We start from the raw sequence: 15480 nt of genomic DNA on the forward strand, positions 1-15480 counted from the left end.
CAGCAGGCAGTCATGCTCTTTTAATTGCCTGCTTCATCCATCACCATTGCCCAGCTTCAGAGCAACCTATGTTGAAGGGAACAAAGACCCATGTCCTCCCGTGTGTTAGAGTAGGACCCAGACCTCGCCTGACCTCTCATCTAGCTCCTGCATGTACTGATCCCGTGTCTGGTCACACGAGTCTCAGCTCATATGCAGATCCCATGCTGCCTCAGGCTTCCACTCCCAGCATTCACTGATCCAAAAGGCATGACTTGTCAGTGTAGACAGTGGCTTCTGCTGAGAGATGGGAGAGAGTGTTTATGTCACATCACAGCAACTAGTAGGACACTCTGGTCCCCAGAGCCCTGTCTGCACTGCCTCCAGACACATTTCTCTGGAGTCCTCTTGCTCTTAAGCATGTAAGACTCTCAGGCAATCCTCTTCCCCCTCAGCCTGCTCTCTGCCCTCCCCCCGTCATGCAGGATCTCTCAGCTGCTACCCACCCTACACACCACCCCATCTTGCTTACTCAAAGTCACTTTAACACAGAAATCAAGAAATCAGCTTTAGTCATTAGGGCCTACACTCCTTAGAAAGCAATCAGGGTTTGAAATCACAGTATTTCCCGTTATTTCCTTAGTTAAGGAGCTGTGTAACTCTCTGGCCAAGTCTGGTCACTCTTTACTTGCGTGTCAGAGCTAGTAGGAGCCAGTTACTCTGACTCCTTTCTTCTTAGGAGTTGGCAACCCCTGCAAGGATCCTCAGTCCCTCCTGAGAGCACCCTCTGTCCTTCCAGCCCTGTCCACTGCACCCCCACCTCACTCAAAGACCAGAATCAATACTCACTGCACACTGCGTATCTTCATGTTACTGGCTTTTTCTATATCCATTTTGAAGCAGATGCTGGCCTCTGCCATTCGCCAGCAATTCTAAGCCTTGTGTAGCTTCAGTTAGTTTTTTTATGTATTCAATAAATATTTTTTGAGATCTTACAGTGGATAAAAGTAAATGTCATATATGAGTTATTTTTATGGCATTTACAAGGGAGAGAAAGCCATAAGTTACATAATCAGCTGTAAAACACTAGGTTGATCTGTGAAGGAGAACATAAAGCAGAAGAACTTGGCACCTTTAGTAGGAAGTGAGAGATAAACTGGCATATTACAGCTAAAAAAGACTACTGGGGTGATGGGAAGAGGTGGGATTAACAGGGAAGACATATTGGGAAGTGTATGCCAGGGGCCTGCAGTCAAACTCTCGTTGCTCCCTGTGGATGTGGCTGAAGAGAACCAGCCAACCTGAGCCACAGAAAGAATGCCGGTGTGAATGCAGCACAGCAGACAACAGTAATGAAAGACATTGAGGTAACCCGGTAATGGCTTCCAAAATATGTCCACACCCTCTTGCCTGCAACCTGTGAAAAAGGGCCTTTGCAGATGTAATTACATTAAGCATTTTGAGAGGAGTCTACTCTAGGTTATCCTGGTGAGCCATAAATACCATCCCATGTGTCTGGATAAGATCACCCAAGGGAGATCAGACACATGAAGTTAACATGAAAATGAAGACAGAGATATTCATGATGAAGCCACAAGACAAGGAATGATGGCAGCCATCAGAAACTAGAAGAGATAAGGAACAGAATTTTCCCTACAGCTTCCAGTGAGAGCAGGGACTGCTGATGTCTTGATTTTGGACTTTTGACCTCTAGAACTGAGAGAATCAGTTCATGTTGTTTTCAGCTATCTAGTTTGTGGTAGTTGTGTTAGCCACAGACCATAGCCCTCTAGCACTTTATATTATCAAAACTCAAGATTATAGACTGTTACATGTTTAGATAATGCACATTCCTTTAGATCCAAGTAATTCTATGAGAGCTACAAGCTACCTGCCAGAAAATCAATAGATGTGTAAGCAGGAAATTTTATATATTGAACATTTTTATTTATGCATACAAGAACTGGGGTGTAGGCCAGAGGTGTAGGGGATGAGAAGATTCACCAGAGAAAGAGTGGGGAGCAGAACAGGCAGATCTGTTGAAAGATACTGCTGAGGGGAGCAGTGGGTGAGACAGGAGAGGTCTACTGGGCCATGTGGGTCAGTTTCCTGGCTGGGAATTGAACTCATGCCACAGTGGCTGACTATAGCTTGATAGTGCTGAGACTTTAACCCCTGCACCACCAGGGAGGGCCCTGTATATTGAACATTTTATAAATGCTCACAAATATATGTACAAATAAAATAGTTTGGGACTGGCTTTTTGCTCTCAGAAGCTTTGTGACGTGGTTTCCTCCCCTGAATTGAAATTCTCTTGGGTTATATCTTTCCTGATATTTCTTGCTTGATGATATTTGTTGATAACATAACTCAAAAAGGAAATAGATGATGAAATTTTGGATTAACACCATTCAGATTTGCTTTTGGTTGGAAAAAAACATTAAGAATGAACTTTGGAAGTTTAGAAAAAGTGTAGGTAAAGGCCATGCTAGTGACAGGTGATTTAATAGATGACAGCTGTGTTTATGTTGACATGTTTTTCCCACATCCACTTACTGAAATGGGCCTCTAAGTTGACAAGCTTGAAATTAGCTTATTATCTGTCATAACAATATTTTCTAAGTTTACTAATTAAGTTTTACTATTTAAAAAATGTTTTAACAAATTAATAAATGTGCAACAGTGGAGAGACTAGTATAATGAGTCACCATAAAACCATTGTCCAGTTCACCAGGTAACTTTCCTGGCCAGTCATATGGCAGTTATTTCTGGTCTACCTTCTCTAACTGAATCATTTTTATGTAAACCATCTTATTTCATTTTTTTGAAATTTTCTGTTTATACTTAAAAGAGGCTTTGAGAGGCACAATCAAAATACCATTATCATAGCAAACTCATTAATATCATCAGTTATATGATATTAGCCAGTATCTAACCTTCCTTACTTGCCTTATCCATAGGGCCAGATATACATAAAAAATATATTCTCATATATATAATAATTAACATAAACTTTGTATGAACTGTAAAAAATGACATATTTCTTTAAATTTTTTCTTGAAGTAACATTGATTTATAATATTATAAATCAAGGTGCTACATTAAGTTCACCACCAGAAATCTAGTTTTCATCTTTAACCAGTATACATAAATGCATATGTACAATTCAAACTAAAATCCAGATAAAGCTTTCACAGTACAATTGATTGTTAGCCTCTTGATTTCTTGAATTTATATTTATATACAGAAAAGTACACATATTGTAAGTAGGACATGTCAGTACTTTTTTCACAAAGAGAACACTTCTATGTAACGAGTACCAGATCAAGAAACCAAACACCAGCTCCTCTGAAGCAACCTGTGTCCCTCTTATCAATACCTCCCTCTCCCAGGACAATGTCCTAGGATTTCTAACATCACAGTGTAGATTTGTCTATTTATAAATTTCTTTGAAACAGAATCCTAGAATGTATACTACAGTGTTTTGCTTCTTCCTCTTAGATTCTAAGATCTAAAATCTTAAATCTTAAGGAAATGGGTTTCAGTTAGATTAAAGACACTTTCTAATTCTACATCTGCAAACATTTCACATTATAAAGCAACTTTATGGAAACTTTTCCAGTGTGTTTCTCAATGTGATAAAAACAGAGAGTAATTTGCCATAGTTCCTTCAGTTAAGGTAACTAGGTCTTTTCAAGTCTTTTCACTTAACCCAAGTACCCAGTTTTCCTTTCTTTAGTTGCCTGTTACTAATCTGTGGAATTATCTTTTGCTTACAAATTTCTCTGAAACTATGAAGATTAAAGGAAACTTGATGCTTGAGAAAAAATAACCACTACTAGGTTTAAAGAAAAACTTACCTCCTGGTCCCTGCAATTTAAACTTGTGTTAGTGTCTTTAAATAAAAGCTATTAGATCTCAAAATAATGGCATTGTGTGGTGAGTTGTAACCAGCTTTTACCTGTAGCTAAAACATGTTTCTTCTAATCATATTTACTCTATGCTCTTTCTGTTGAATGTAGTCCTAATTCAAATGTATTCATGTCCATACTTTGTGATGGCTCTTTCTAATTGCTCCTTGTTCACCCCCTCCCCACTGACATCATCAAGATGTGACTGTAGTATTAGGACAAAGTTAGGAAACATTTCAGATGCCTACTGGATCTTATTCTCTCTGGAGAATAAGTTTCTGGAATGGGTTTCTCCTTCAGTATTTAGATTTTCTGTCTTTTTTTTTTTTTAACAATTAACCAATCACATTAGCTCTGTATTATTAGGTGTGACAAAATCAATAGCATTGTATTTCATTACACTATTATTTTTTGAAATCTGGTTAAGACCTAACGGGTCTCTAGTTAATCTAGGAGTGGCCAACTGAAGAAAAACTGGTGGATTCAAAAGCACTGAAGATGCTGTCTCAGTGCTGTGGTAAGTGCTCATTTGGTCCTTCTAGTTCAGGGAGTTCTCGAGTTCAGACAATCAGCCTCATGAAAGTAAGGGCAGGTGCTCCCTCTCAGGGCTGGTCACAGAGTCTGTGACTGACTGAACTCACATCCCAGGGATTCTTCATATAAAGCACCCAGACCCTGTCTTTGACAGGTGGGTGCTAAGTTTCTTGAAAGGACATAAAGTCCAGGCTTTACAGAGTCATTAGTTTCCCTTCAGAGAGTCTATAATAACAATCGCTCTAGTCATAAAACTTGGCGTTGATCCACACCACTTCCGAGTCCCAGAAGTGATGGCCCAGATGAGGGCATTGCCGTTATGTAGATGACTCAGCCAAGCCCTGCCTCATGGTGGGTTGGAACAGGGATCTCCCTGAATTTGAGGGCTACTTCAAAGTGTGAGTTCATTTTCCAGCTTTTTTGCTTTCTCCAGAAATGGGTTCTGATACCTGTTCTCCCACATTCAGACATGCAGCACTTTGTACTGCTGTCTCTAGAATAAGGACTCTGTGCTCTTAGTGCAAGGATACTGTGCGTGGAGACTGGCTTTTCCATGTTTATGTTTGTTTTCAGATGGCAGACTGTTCTGACCTAAGAAGCTGTTGGTCATTAGTGAAATATGTGTGATCTTTTTGATGGCAGAAATCAGTTTGTGGAGAAAGCTGATCTATAACAAGAGGGTCCTTGTAAATGTGGACCCTTTGGATCCAAAGTCCATCTTGGGAAACGGCATGTGGGAAGAGGATGTTCATTTCACGGAGCTTGTCTGGAGGTGGCGATTCCATCCTGTAATTGGGCAGTGTGCAGATTTGGACTTCTTTTGATGGTTAAACTTCAGCTATCATGTTACACCTCCTTTTCCAGTTGCTGCCTACTTACTATCACGCTGCCACAGATCTCTAGCTTTGGTCTGTTTCCTCCCCTATACAAAGAATGTTCTAAGAATGGAAGTCTTGTTTGTGGAAACACCTCTGTTTTGTGTTGCTGGTGCCTGAGTGATATTCTTCCTCCCACTCCTGGCTTCTTCCCACCATAGCTGGCAATGACTTTCTTGTTGACAGTTGATTTTTGTATGTCCTTCTTGAAAATGTGCACAGCAGGCCTCTTGGCATCCTGTTGGAAATAGTCTGGATTTCTCATTTACTTTTCCATCACTGTCTCTGTCACCCATGTCATGCTTCCCAGTCCCTTTTTGCTACCACCACTCCCCCTATGTTCCCTGTAGTAAGCTGTGAGCAACCCCATAGCTTCTTGCTCAAACCAGTTTGGTCCCACAGAGTCTCAATTTGTCTCAAATAATGTATCTTGTGATGCTGCTTTGGAGGTGGCTGAGTGAACTGGTGTATGTTTGTAATACACAATAAGTGTATTACTGAGTATGGAACATAGTCCACACTCTGTTTAGTAAGTAGCAACCCGATTCTTCTTATTTTAAAACTTCTAATTGTTCTGCAGCATAAGAAACAGTCAGCTGTTTATGGACTTAGGAACAATGAAAATATGACATTTTTCTCTGTGGGGTAATGTCAAGAGTCAGCTAAAGGCTTACCACCAGTTCAGGCCTATGTGTGGTGAAAGGAAGTATGCCAGTGCCATTCTGAGATCTGTGGCAGAATGAACCTGGAATCTGCTCACTAAAGCACATATGCCTAGTTGGGTCTTACAAGCACTCAAATTTGATAATTAGTCATGGACCCAGTAAACTGTGAACCCCCAGAGAAGCAATATCTTTTAGACCTTAGCAAGCTACTCAGTCATTGCCCACATGTTGCCGGGGTGAGAGGGAGCCCCAGGAGAGGGATCTTCTCCAACAGCAGACAATGGGCTTGTGGTAGAATTAAGGCTGACCCAGACTTCTTGGATTCCAGTTCTGCTCTCTCAACATACCCTGCACGAGCTCCCTGACCTACAGAAGGGCCCATCAGCCTTCCTAATATGCCCCATAAAGCAACACAGGAGCTGTCCTAGCAGGACATGATGGAGAAGGAGAAAGTGAAAGAGACAAAAATGATCAAAAGAACCACAAAGAAGATTGAGATGGGGGGAGGGGAAGAGGAACATAGCTTTTGATGAGAGGAGAGTTTGGGAAACAAAAAAGGAGGTTCAGTAATAAGAGGAGAGTAAAGATAGAAAAACTCGGACAGGACTGTAATGTCTGCCTTTCATGCTCCAGGTATTCATAATCCAGTGTAGTGATCAGAAGCTGGATTGAAAATTCTGGTTTCAAATTCTTTAACAACTTAACTTGGTCAACCCAGCATGCTGAACAACATCCCAAAGCCGGTCCTAGTTCCAGCATCTTCAGTTTGACCCGAACATGACAAAAGGCACCCTCAGAGTTTCAGTGGGGGAAACAAGAGGCTCCTGCTGCTCCCCCCACGTACTCCCTACACGTGTGCCTGGCTGACCCTTGAGGGCTAGGCCACCACTGTGTGCTTAAAAGTAAATTTAAGCTCTTTCCTTAGAGGCTTTTTAAAGCAAAATGACAGCAGCAGTGTTGACCAACATCTGCCTGAGAGCTGAGACCGCCACACCCAGTCGGAAGGGGTCGTGATGGTTGCTGCTCTCCAAGGTCCATGTGCCCCGGGTTGAGGGCATGACAAGCCCTTCTGATGATGGCAGCACCCCAGAGGGTTCCTCAGGTTCATTTTTATCTTCAGATGTGAAAAAAATGAGTTGTCACGCTGCTTTCACTCATGAGTTCCGTGAATGGACATACTTCTTGAAGAGGAAGCTACATTCTGACTGATGAAAGAAAGATGGAGAAAGGAAGGGGGGAAAAAATAGCCTAAAAACAAACACACACACTTCATCTCTGCTTCAGATTTTTTGGGGGTGAGAAATAGGAAGCATTTAAGAAATTTATGTTGCTGAATATAAAAAAAGCAACAGATGAATTTCAATGACTGCATGAATAAGTAACTTTTTCAATCTCCAAGTTACCCTTTTTAAATAAGAAAAATATGTATTCATTCCAATTCTTTGGTACTTGAGAGTCAAAGCCAGAGTGCCTGTTATTAAGTGTTTAATGATTTAGTTAAGGTCATGATATAGACATTATTCTAACCAGTGAAACCAATTTTTATTCCTTTCTAAATGTTATAATCCAATTACACAGCAGTACATTTTATCAAATATATTCAGCTCAGTACTGAAGAAAAACCAGTTTTTATTACCCACAGCCAATTAAGTTTCAAATGTCCTTCTTTACCTCAGAACTAAACCTGGCAGTGTTCACGGGGTTTACCTTTTTCACAGAGAATTCAGAATTTAATTGCTGAATATCATAAGGCACATAAAACTGAAATGTGTAAAAATGTAAGGCTGTGATGCTGATGGGACATTTAGGGTGAGTCATTTATAAGCTAGGATTCTGTTCAGTTGCACATAATGAAAAACCTGAATAACCAGTGACTTGGGTAAGTCGGGAATGAAGTTTTCCATGTGGGATCCAGGCTCAACACCCAGTCGTGCTTCTGTGCTCCCTTCTGGCTTGTCTCTGGTGACTAGTGGGCATGAGAGGTGAGGGCCACCTGCAGGGCCACACCTGCTTTTCCAGAAGGAAGGCGGGGCAAAGCAGAGGACCCAAAGGGCTGGCCAGCTTTCAGTGGGTTCTCCCAAAAGCCCAAGCTTCTCCCAAGTGTTTCTCATTGGCCAAAATGCAATCACATCCTGCCTATTCCCCACCCCACCCCCACCCCAGACTGGACTGAAATAAACACACAGCCACCCTCCTCCACCAAAAGCAGGGTTCTTAAAAGGAAGAGAATGGATATGGGAAAAGTGAGTAGTCCTGTCATCCCCAAAACATACATGTTTGGGTTTTTTTTAAAGATTTATTTATTTATGCATACAATAACTGGGGTAAAGGCCAGAGGTGCAGGGGATGAGAGGGTTCACCAGACACAGAGTGGGAAGCAGAACAGGCAGATGTACTGAAATACACTTGAGTAGAACAGCAGGCAAGACAGGAGAGGTCTGCTGCGCCATGTGCACAGGTCACCTTCCTGACTGGGGATCGAACTTGTGCTGCTGATAACTTGATATTCTGTGTCTTTAACCCCTGCATCACCACGGAGGCCCCCACATACATATGTAAGGGATTTCATCTTGAAGAACTGATTCTGATTCACAAGCTTTTCAGTGACTACAAGAAGGTCTGGATGGTGCTTCTGGTTCCTAGCAAGCACTATCTCCACTGGAACAGTTGGCTACTGAGGTGTGGAATTTGGAATAGGGCAAAAGGCACAAATGCTTCCATTCTCTCGAGCAGATGCCTGTTTGTGAGTTGTGGGCTTGCCCTTCTCCTGGAGGTCTCACACTCACTGTCTGCCCTTAGCTTAAAGGTGGCTGTGTTCAGTGAGTACTGAGAACAAACCTAGTTAGTGGTCAGAGCATGCAGATTCACTATCCTGGGAGGAGCATGAAAGAATGCTCTCCAGGCCTCATGATGGTGGTTTTCTGAATACTGTCCAGACAGGACACCTGGGCTTCCCTGAAGCTATGGGACACAGGGGAGTGAAGATCACTGTCACTGCCCCTGGGAGGTTTCTTCACATTTTTGCCTCCTCCTTCCCACTTTCACCTCTGATGTGTGAATCATCTCCACCTAGTCTGCTGGTGTCCACTGGGTGCTCTGTTCTGCCCCTCTGGATGGAATTGTTGGCAGTATGCACGTGGCTATCCATCTGCTCTGAGAATGGGCTCTAGTTTCTCCCATAACAATGAGGTTCAGTTGCCACTGCCTGAATGTCTCTGCTCTCATTTTGACTGTTAATGTCAAAGCCTTCATGGGTATGACCACAAATGATTCCAGACCTACTTGAAAAGGGTTCATTTCTGCTTTTCTTCTGTTCACTGTCTTTCATTTTCTTTTAGGAATGCTGTCAAATTCCATCCCACGGTTTCATTTAAGCATTGCTCTTTACAAGTTGACTGTATTCCCAACACCAAATTCACATTCTCTCCTCAGCTCAGCAATTAATCTCTTAACAACGTCAAGTTTCTCAAACACAGGATGAATTGAATTAAAGGCAGCATGCAGTCAGATTTGCCAAGGAGGATTCATGCAGATATAGGTGCTGACAGGTGTTGGCTGTGGGCCTGCAGCTCCTCTCCCTCCCTCAGAGACTCAGAAGTTGGAGGAATGTTGCCTAAGCTCTAGTCTCCGGATGCTTTCGCATTGATGGTCTCTAAGTACACAGGATGGCCCTCTGTGCAGCAGAGGAGGGAGCCAAAGAAAAGGCAGGAATGAGGCAGAAAAGGGCAGACACAAAGGACTGGGTCTGGAGTGTGCCAGGTGGAGGCTCCAGCGTCACCCTGAGAAGCAGGCCAGAATGCTGGGCAATGAAGGACCCAGCGGTGACTCCAAAATGGCTAGTTGATTCCAGGAGGATAGTTGAACCTCTACGTAGAATTATAAGCCCTTAATGATCGGGCTTCTACTAATTCCTTCAGTACTAGCCACCCCCCCTCACAGACCCCACCTGACACAACCTTCACTTCTGTGTCAGCCACCTTTGTTGATCTGATGACCTTTCATGTTCTTCCATCTTTTAATTCATCCTGTTGAACATGATGAGTCCTTCCAACTTCCCCTCACCTGTTGTCTCTCTCAGATGCCTGTCTGAGCCCCCAATGCTGGGGGCTCGCCCTCTGTAACCCACAGTGTCCTTGCACACCCTCATGGCCCTTTTCACAATATCCATCTTCTCTCCTAGATGGCAGGATTTTCAGGCTAGTACCACTTTGTAAATATTGTGTAGCCCAATGTCTGGCAGAATATCATTGCTCATTACTATGAGCTGAATTAATGGGTAAGACCACACCAAAACAAACAAGCAAACAAAAAACTGGCTCTGTTGTCAAATTTTATAGCTGCATTTTTTCATCTCTCTGGTTGACCTAATATTAGACTGCCCTTGCCAAGTCTCCCTGTATGATTCCTTAGTCTGAATGTCTGTTGGGGTTGGAGTAAGTAAGGAGGAGTGGTGAAGGAGTGGGACCAGAGAAAAAGATTAATTTCAGAAAAGGTTTACAAGCGGTCAACAGGTCTCTGACATGCACCAGATAAAATTAGAGCTATAGTTTTTATCAGTCTGCAGTCAGCCTATTTTACTGAAAGGTCAAAAATGAGACTCCTAGGGGCAAGCTAGCAGAGAAGTAATGAAACACAGCCAGTGATAGATTCTGGATAAGGGGGAGATGGCATCATCCTAACCACAGGCTGCACTTGCATTTCACTCATGGGGTCACTGCCTGTCATTGATTTCAGCATGGATGCTGACTATACATGGTCACAGTTCTGAGGTGCAGTTTTTTCTTTCTGTAGCTATCACCAGACCACTAAGTTCTTCTTTGTGCTGAAGATAAGAGTTTTGGAACTGAATCCGTCCTTCTCTAGTCCTCAAACATCAGTTCCGTCACTATACCTTATGTTAGAAACTATCTCAGTACACATTAAAGTGCCTATAAAAAGCCTGGCCTTGTACCTAGAAGACAAAGCTTTATTTCCTTTTGTTTTGTTTTAGATTTTTAATTTTTATTTATTTTGTGCTGAAGAACTGGGGTGTGGGCCAGAGGTACAGCAGAGTGAAAGATTCACCAGGGACAGAGTGGGGAGCAGAACAGGCAGATCTACTGAAATGCACTGTTGAGGGGGTGGGCGAGATAGGACAGGTCTGCTGTGCCTGTGTGTCAGTTCCCTGGCCAGTGATTGAACTCAGGTGTTAGCAGTAATAGCATTGAGATTCAGTCCCTAGGCCACCAGGGAGGCCCACATCTTATGTTTTCTTTTGTGGAGTAAGGAATCACTGCTTTGTAATTAGAGGCTACAATGATTTAAGTCTCTGGAAATCAGTTTGGCCTGACACCACTACCTTTTCTACTGGACTATGCTTTTCAAAGGGCAAGGATCACAAAGAGAAAAAGGGAGTAAAGCTAAGTGGAACAGATTTTCCTGAGAGGAGCCATCCCAGTTCACTGTTGCCCAGGGTGAAGAAGAGGTCACTCACCCATCCTATGAGAGCATTACTTCTCCACTTAAGCCTCTTAGAACAGTCTGTAACGTTTTGTCAATGATATAAATATCTAATTTGAAGAAATTCTGCTGTGTGGTGTATTCTGCCAGTACTGAAAAATCTAAATGGGAAACCAGACAAATGGTTTATTAGCTTCCTCTGAAGTTTAACAATAAAATTCTCCGCAATCGCCAACGTGAACATGAATGCCTTTAAGAGCATGAATGCAAACTACTACTCTCTAAGCCTCTGTTCTCTACTAGAAGACATCATGCTTTGCCATACCAGGGTTCTCTGTTGTCAGAATCATGGAGACAAGATGTTCATGGCCTTTTGCTTGACTTAGCAGACGCGAGGGAAGTTGGAAAGAAGGGGTTTGCTTGCACGCTCGCTGCCTTCCTGGAATTGGAAGACTGAATGGTTTCTGGTTACTCTTTGATTTTAGAACAGTATCTTCCAAAATGCCTAGGACTTTGCAAAGAGAAGCATTTTCCACACACCTAAAGATTTTTTTTCAGCTAGCCAGTATATCCATGGGGTTGGTTGAAGAGCAGGTTTGTGAAGAGTAGGTTTTGGGCACTTGTCTGCTCTGTGTCCGAGCATCACTTAGATGGTGTTTTAGCGCGAGGCTTGAAAACCTGCAGTATTGACTTCCCTTTGACTCTGTCGAACTTTTCCCCGATATCTTCTATCAACCCTTGGCCTGGTGGAATGTCCCATTATTTTTTTGATCGACTGTCTTCATTGGGTTTTATTGGAAATTTCCAACCAAAGAGAGTGACTTGTTTTTTAGTAAACTTAAAGGACAAGAAAAACTGGCTTTTCTTAATGCTTATGTGCCAGAATGCTAGAAATGTTTTACTGTGAGTGCGTGGTCTTCCAGACCTTTGGAATGGCTAAGTCAAAAATAAGCAATGATCAGATATGACAGCTGCAAGCCTGACTTGGGGGCTCTGAGTTGGTGATTATGTGTTTTTGCTTTAATCACCAAGATACTAAATAATTTCAGCTATGTGTTTCTTGCTTCTATATATAGGCTTATCACTATCTGAAGTGATTGCTAAAAAGCCGGGAAATGGTGTCAAAACCTGGGTAGGATATTCAATTCTAATTTGTTTTCACAGTGTGAGGTTGTTAATAGACTAATAAGCTAGTAAGAAAAGAAATAATGAGTTTATAAGCTAGAGACACTATTAAAATTGTAAATGAACAACTGAGCATATGGTTGTGATGCAAATAAAAACAAAAATTGGGGAAGGGCAAACCTGAGAATGCCTGCTTTGTTTAGTAACATTGACAGGGGACAAGATTAATGAGGGGGTGAACTGAAATTGCTCTGTCTTCCTATTCTCACCCCCTCTTCACCTCCTTCCATGGTAGTGCTGGGGACTGAGTTCTCCTGTTGTTCTGCATAATTGTAGAGAGTTTACAATTTTCCAGTTGTTAATGGTGTGTGCTTGTATAGATTGGGCTTGATTCCCTCAGAAAAATCTAAAGAAACCAGATAGCACAATTCAGTAAAGGATTAGTTATTAAGAATTCAGGAGGATTGTTTCACAGTGGGCAGGGCATCTCAGGGCACGTCTATACTCAAGCTCTCTGCTCTCTTCACCCCTCACTCCATGGACTTGTCTACATAGAGAAGTAACAACATTGGGCAGCAATTCAAAGGCTGTCTGTGCAGCAAACTAAGATTAATGAGAATTAAGCCCCCAGGCTGATTAATGCTTTCTGGAACTAGAGAAAAAGAAACTTTTTGTTAAAGTTGCAATTATAAAGATTTGGGAATAGTTCATTTTAAATGTTAACACAACTCACTGAATAGGAGGGATGTGTGTGTGTGAGAGAGAGATTTAAAAAAAAAAAAAAAAAGCCCCATTATATATATATTTTGTTGACATTTCTGTTAACATCACCCAAAGGAAAGCTTCTGCAATCCATCCCTGGGATGAAGAGGAACCACAGATCCATTGCAGCAAACAGCAGGAAAAGGGACAATGTCAGAAGTGATTTAGAAAACAGATTGTTCTTTGAAGATGTCTCAAGAGAAAAGGTTGTTGCAAAGTATGACAGTTAGAAAAACTTTCTCAGCAAATCAAGATCGGAGTGATATCACTCCTAGGGTTTTTAAGGATTTGAATATAATGCACTCTGCCTTTGGCAATTATAGATAACATGAAAAATATTGTTGCTTGTTCCACTCGACACAATTTCAGAAGGATGGCAACACAGCTAGAGGCCACGGAGGAAACAGCCTCCACCACCCAGAGCCAAAATTAACACTGAAGGGAAGGAGGCGGGAAGCCGGGGAGGGGGTGAGGGTGGGGGTGCGGGTGGGGTGCAGAACAGTCCTCTGCAGGTTGTCCAGGGAGTGGAAGCCCACCAGGAAGCAGCTCTGTGTTCACAGTCGTGCCTAAGGCTTCAGGCAATGCCCTGAAGGTATCTCACTCACAGCAAGACAAGAAACCTAGAAACTCATCCATTTAGATTTTCTTCCACCAGTACTTTTCAGCTACAGCATCCTGCATAGGAGCTTTTCCCTGGGCTAGTATGCTAAACTACATCTACTGCACCCTTTGTTTTCAAAATTAAGGCACCAACCTTGACTAGTAGCAAGTGAAAACTATTTAAAAAAAAAAAAAAAGGCATAGGAGCTAACCTAGAGTACTCCCACATTCTGTTCCAGATACTATTTAAAGTGCTGCTTGTACAGGCCTCTCCTGTCTTGCCTGCTGTTGCCCTAAGCAGTGTATTTCAGTAAATCTGCCTTTACTGCATGCTCCCCCCTCTGTCTCTGGTGAATCCTCTCACCCCTGCCCCACACCTTTAGCCTGTACCCAAATTCTCCTGTGCAAAAAAAAATTAAATAAGTAAATAATTTTTAAAATAAATAAAGTGCTGCTTCTGCAGTCACTCACCTCACACTCAGAATCAGGGTGAGTGACGACTTAAAGTTAGGGAGAGCTGGGGGGTGAATTCCTCAGCCTCACCAACTATGTGTAGCCATTCAGCTTCTTCTCTCCTAATTGGCAAATAACTAGCCTCTGCATTGACATTTTTTGAAAGCCTAATTTATGCTCTACATACTTAAAAATGTACTTTCCACCTATACCAATACATCTTAACAAGCACTGAAAATGATGTAGTGTACTAATAGAGTTCTTTAGCCTGTGGGTCCTTCTCAGTAATCAGGGGAGCAAATTACATGAAACCTCAACTCCAACCTGCCCTACTCCAGAAAGGGTTACTGGCCCAGGTTCGAAGCCTCAGAGATGGACTAAGGACCGGCCTTCGCACCCAGGGGCGAGGTACCCCTGACTAGCAGAGCGAGGCTGCAAACCCCAGGACTTCTAGAGAAGCAAGTCTGGAGTATGTTTACTCTCGCCTGTTCATCCCACACCTCTTGTCCTATTTCTCATGGTTCCCATTTTGTTCTACTTCCTTTAGCCTGCCTTTTTTTTTTTTTTAATCAGGATTTTGTTAGATATGTGAGAAATTAAGAAAAAAATTGCTTGTTTGTTTATATATATAGAAGAAAAGTAGAAATAGAGATGTAAACACAAAAAACGAAATGCCAAAATGAAATAAAACTTGGCAGGCCACAGAACTGAAATATTTGCAGACATGCCTGAGCCCTCCCTGCATAAATATTTCTACCATGGCCCTACTTACCTATATGTTTTACTTCTAAGCTTTAGGAAACACTTGACCCTTGCCAGTTTCTAGGTAACTCATCCCAGGGATCTCTGTCCTGGCCAGGATGAGATGAAATGCTGCTTTCTTTGTGCTGTGAGGTAACTTCAGAAACTAATCAGGAAGTTGTTTTTTCAGTTCGGTTCTTCTCCCCTCTTAATGTAGGAGAGGGACAGAGATTGTCTAATTCATTTCTGGGAGGAGAGAGGGCAGGAGGGTTTTGCAGATTATAGAATACTTTGGCAGCATGTCCAAGCTTATTCAATTTTCTAAAGTCAGTCATGCAATTACTACTGTGTTGCTGGCCCATTTATATGTCAATCTAACCTTTCTTAATTTTTTTT

At 42.2% G+C, this 15480-nt stretch overlaps 1 protein-coding gene across 2 annotated transcripts in view; it reads left to right on the top strand.

The window, feature by feature from the left end:
- STXBP6 (syntaxin binding protein 6 (amisyn)) overlaps positions 1-15480 on the top strand; it is a 150760-nt gene that overhangs the window by 18767 nt on the left and 116513 nt on the right. Inside the window, exon 1 of one of the 2 annotated variants that reach the window (XM_012724341.1) lies at positions 4768-4822. The exons of the other annotated variant lie outside the window; for it this stretch is intronic. The gene's annotated coding sequence lies outside the window, so the exon portion shown is untranslated. Of the gene's footprint in view, positions 1-4767; positions 4823-15480 lie in introns of those variants that run through there. 2 annotated transcript variants of the gene reach the window in all.

Source organism: Condylura cristata, unplaced genomic scaffold, assembly GCF_000260355.1.
Source record: "Condylura cristata isolate star-nosed mole 26May11 unplaced genomic scaffold, ConCri1.0 scaffold00013, whole genome shotgun sequence".
NCBI classification, from domain to species: Eukaryota; Metazoa; Chordata; class Mammalia; order Eulipotyphla; family Talpidae; genus Condylura; species Condylura cristata.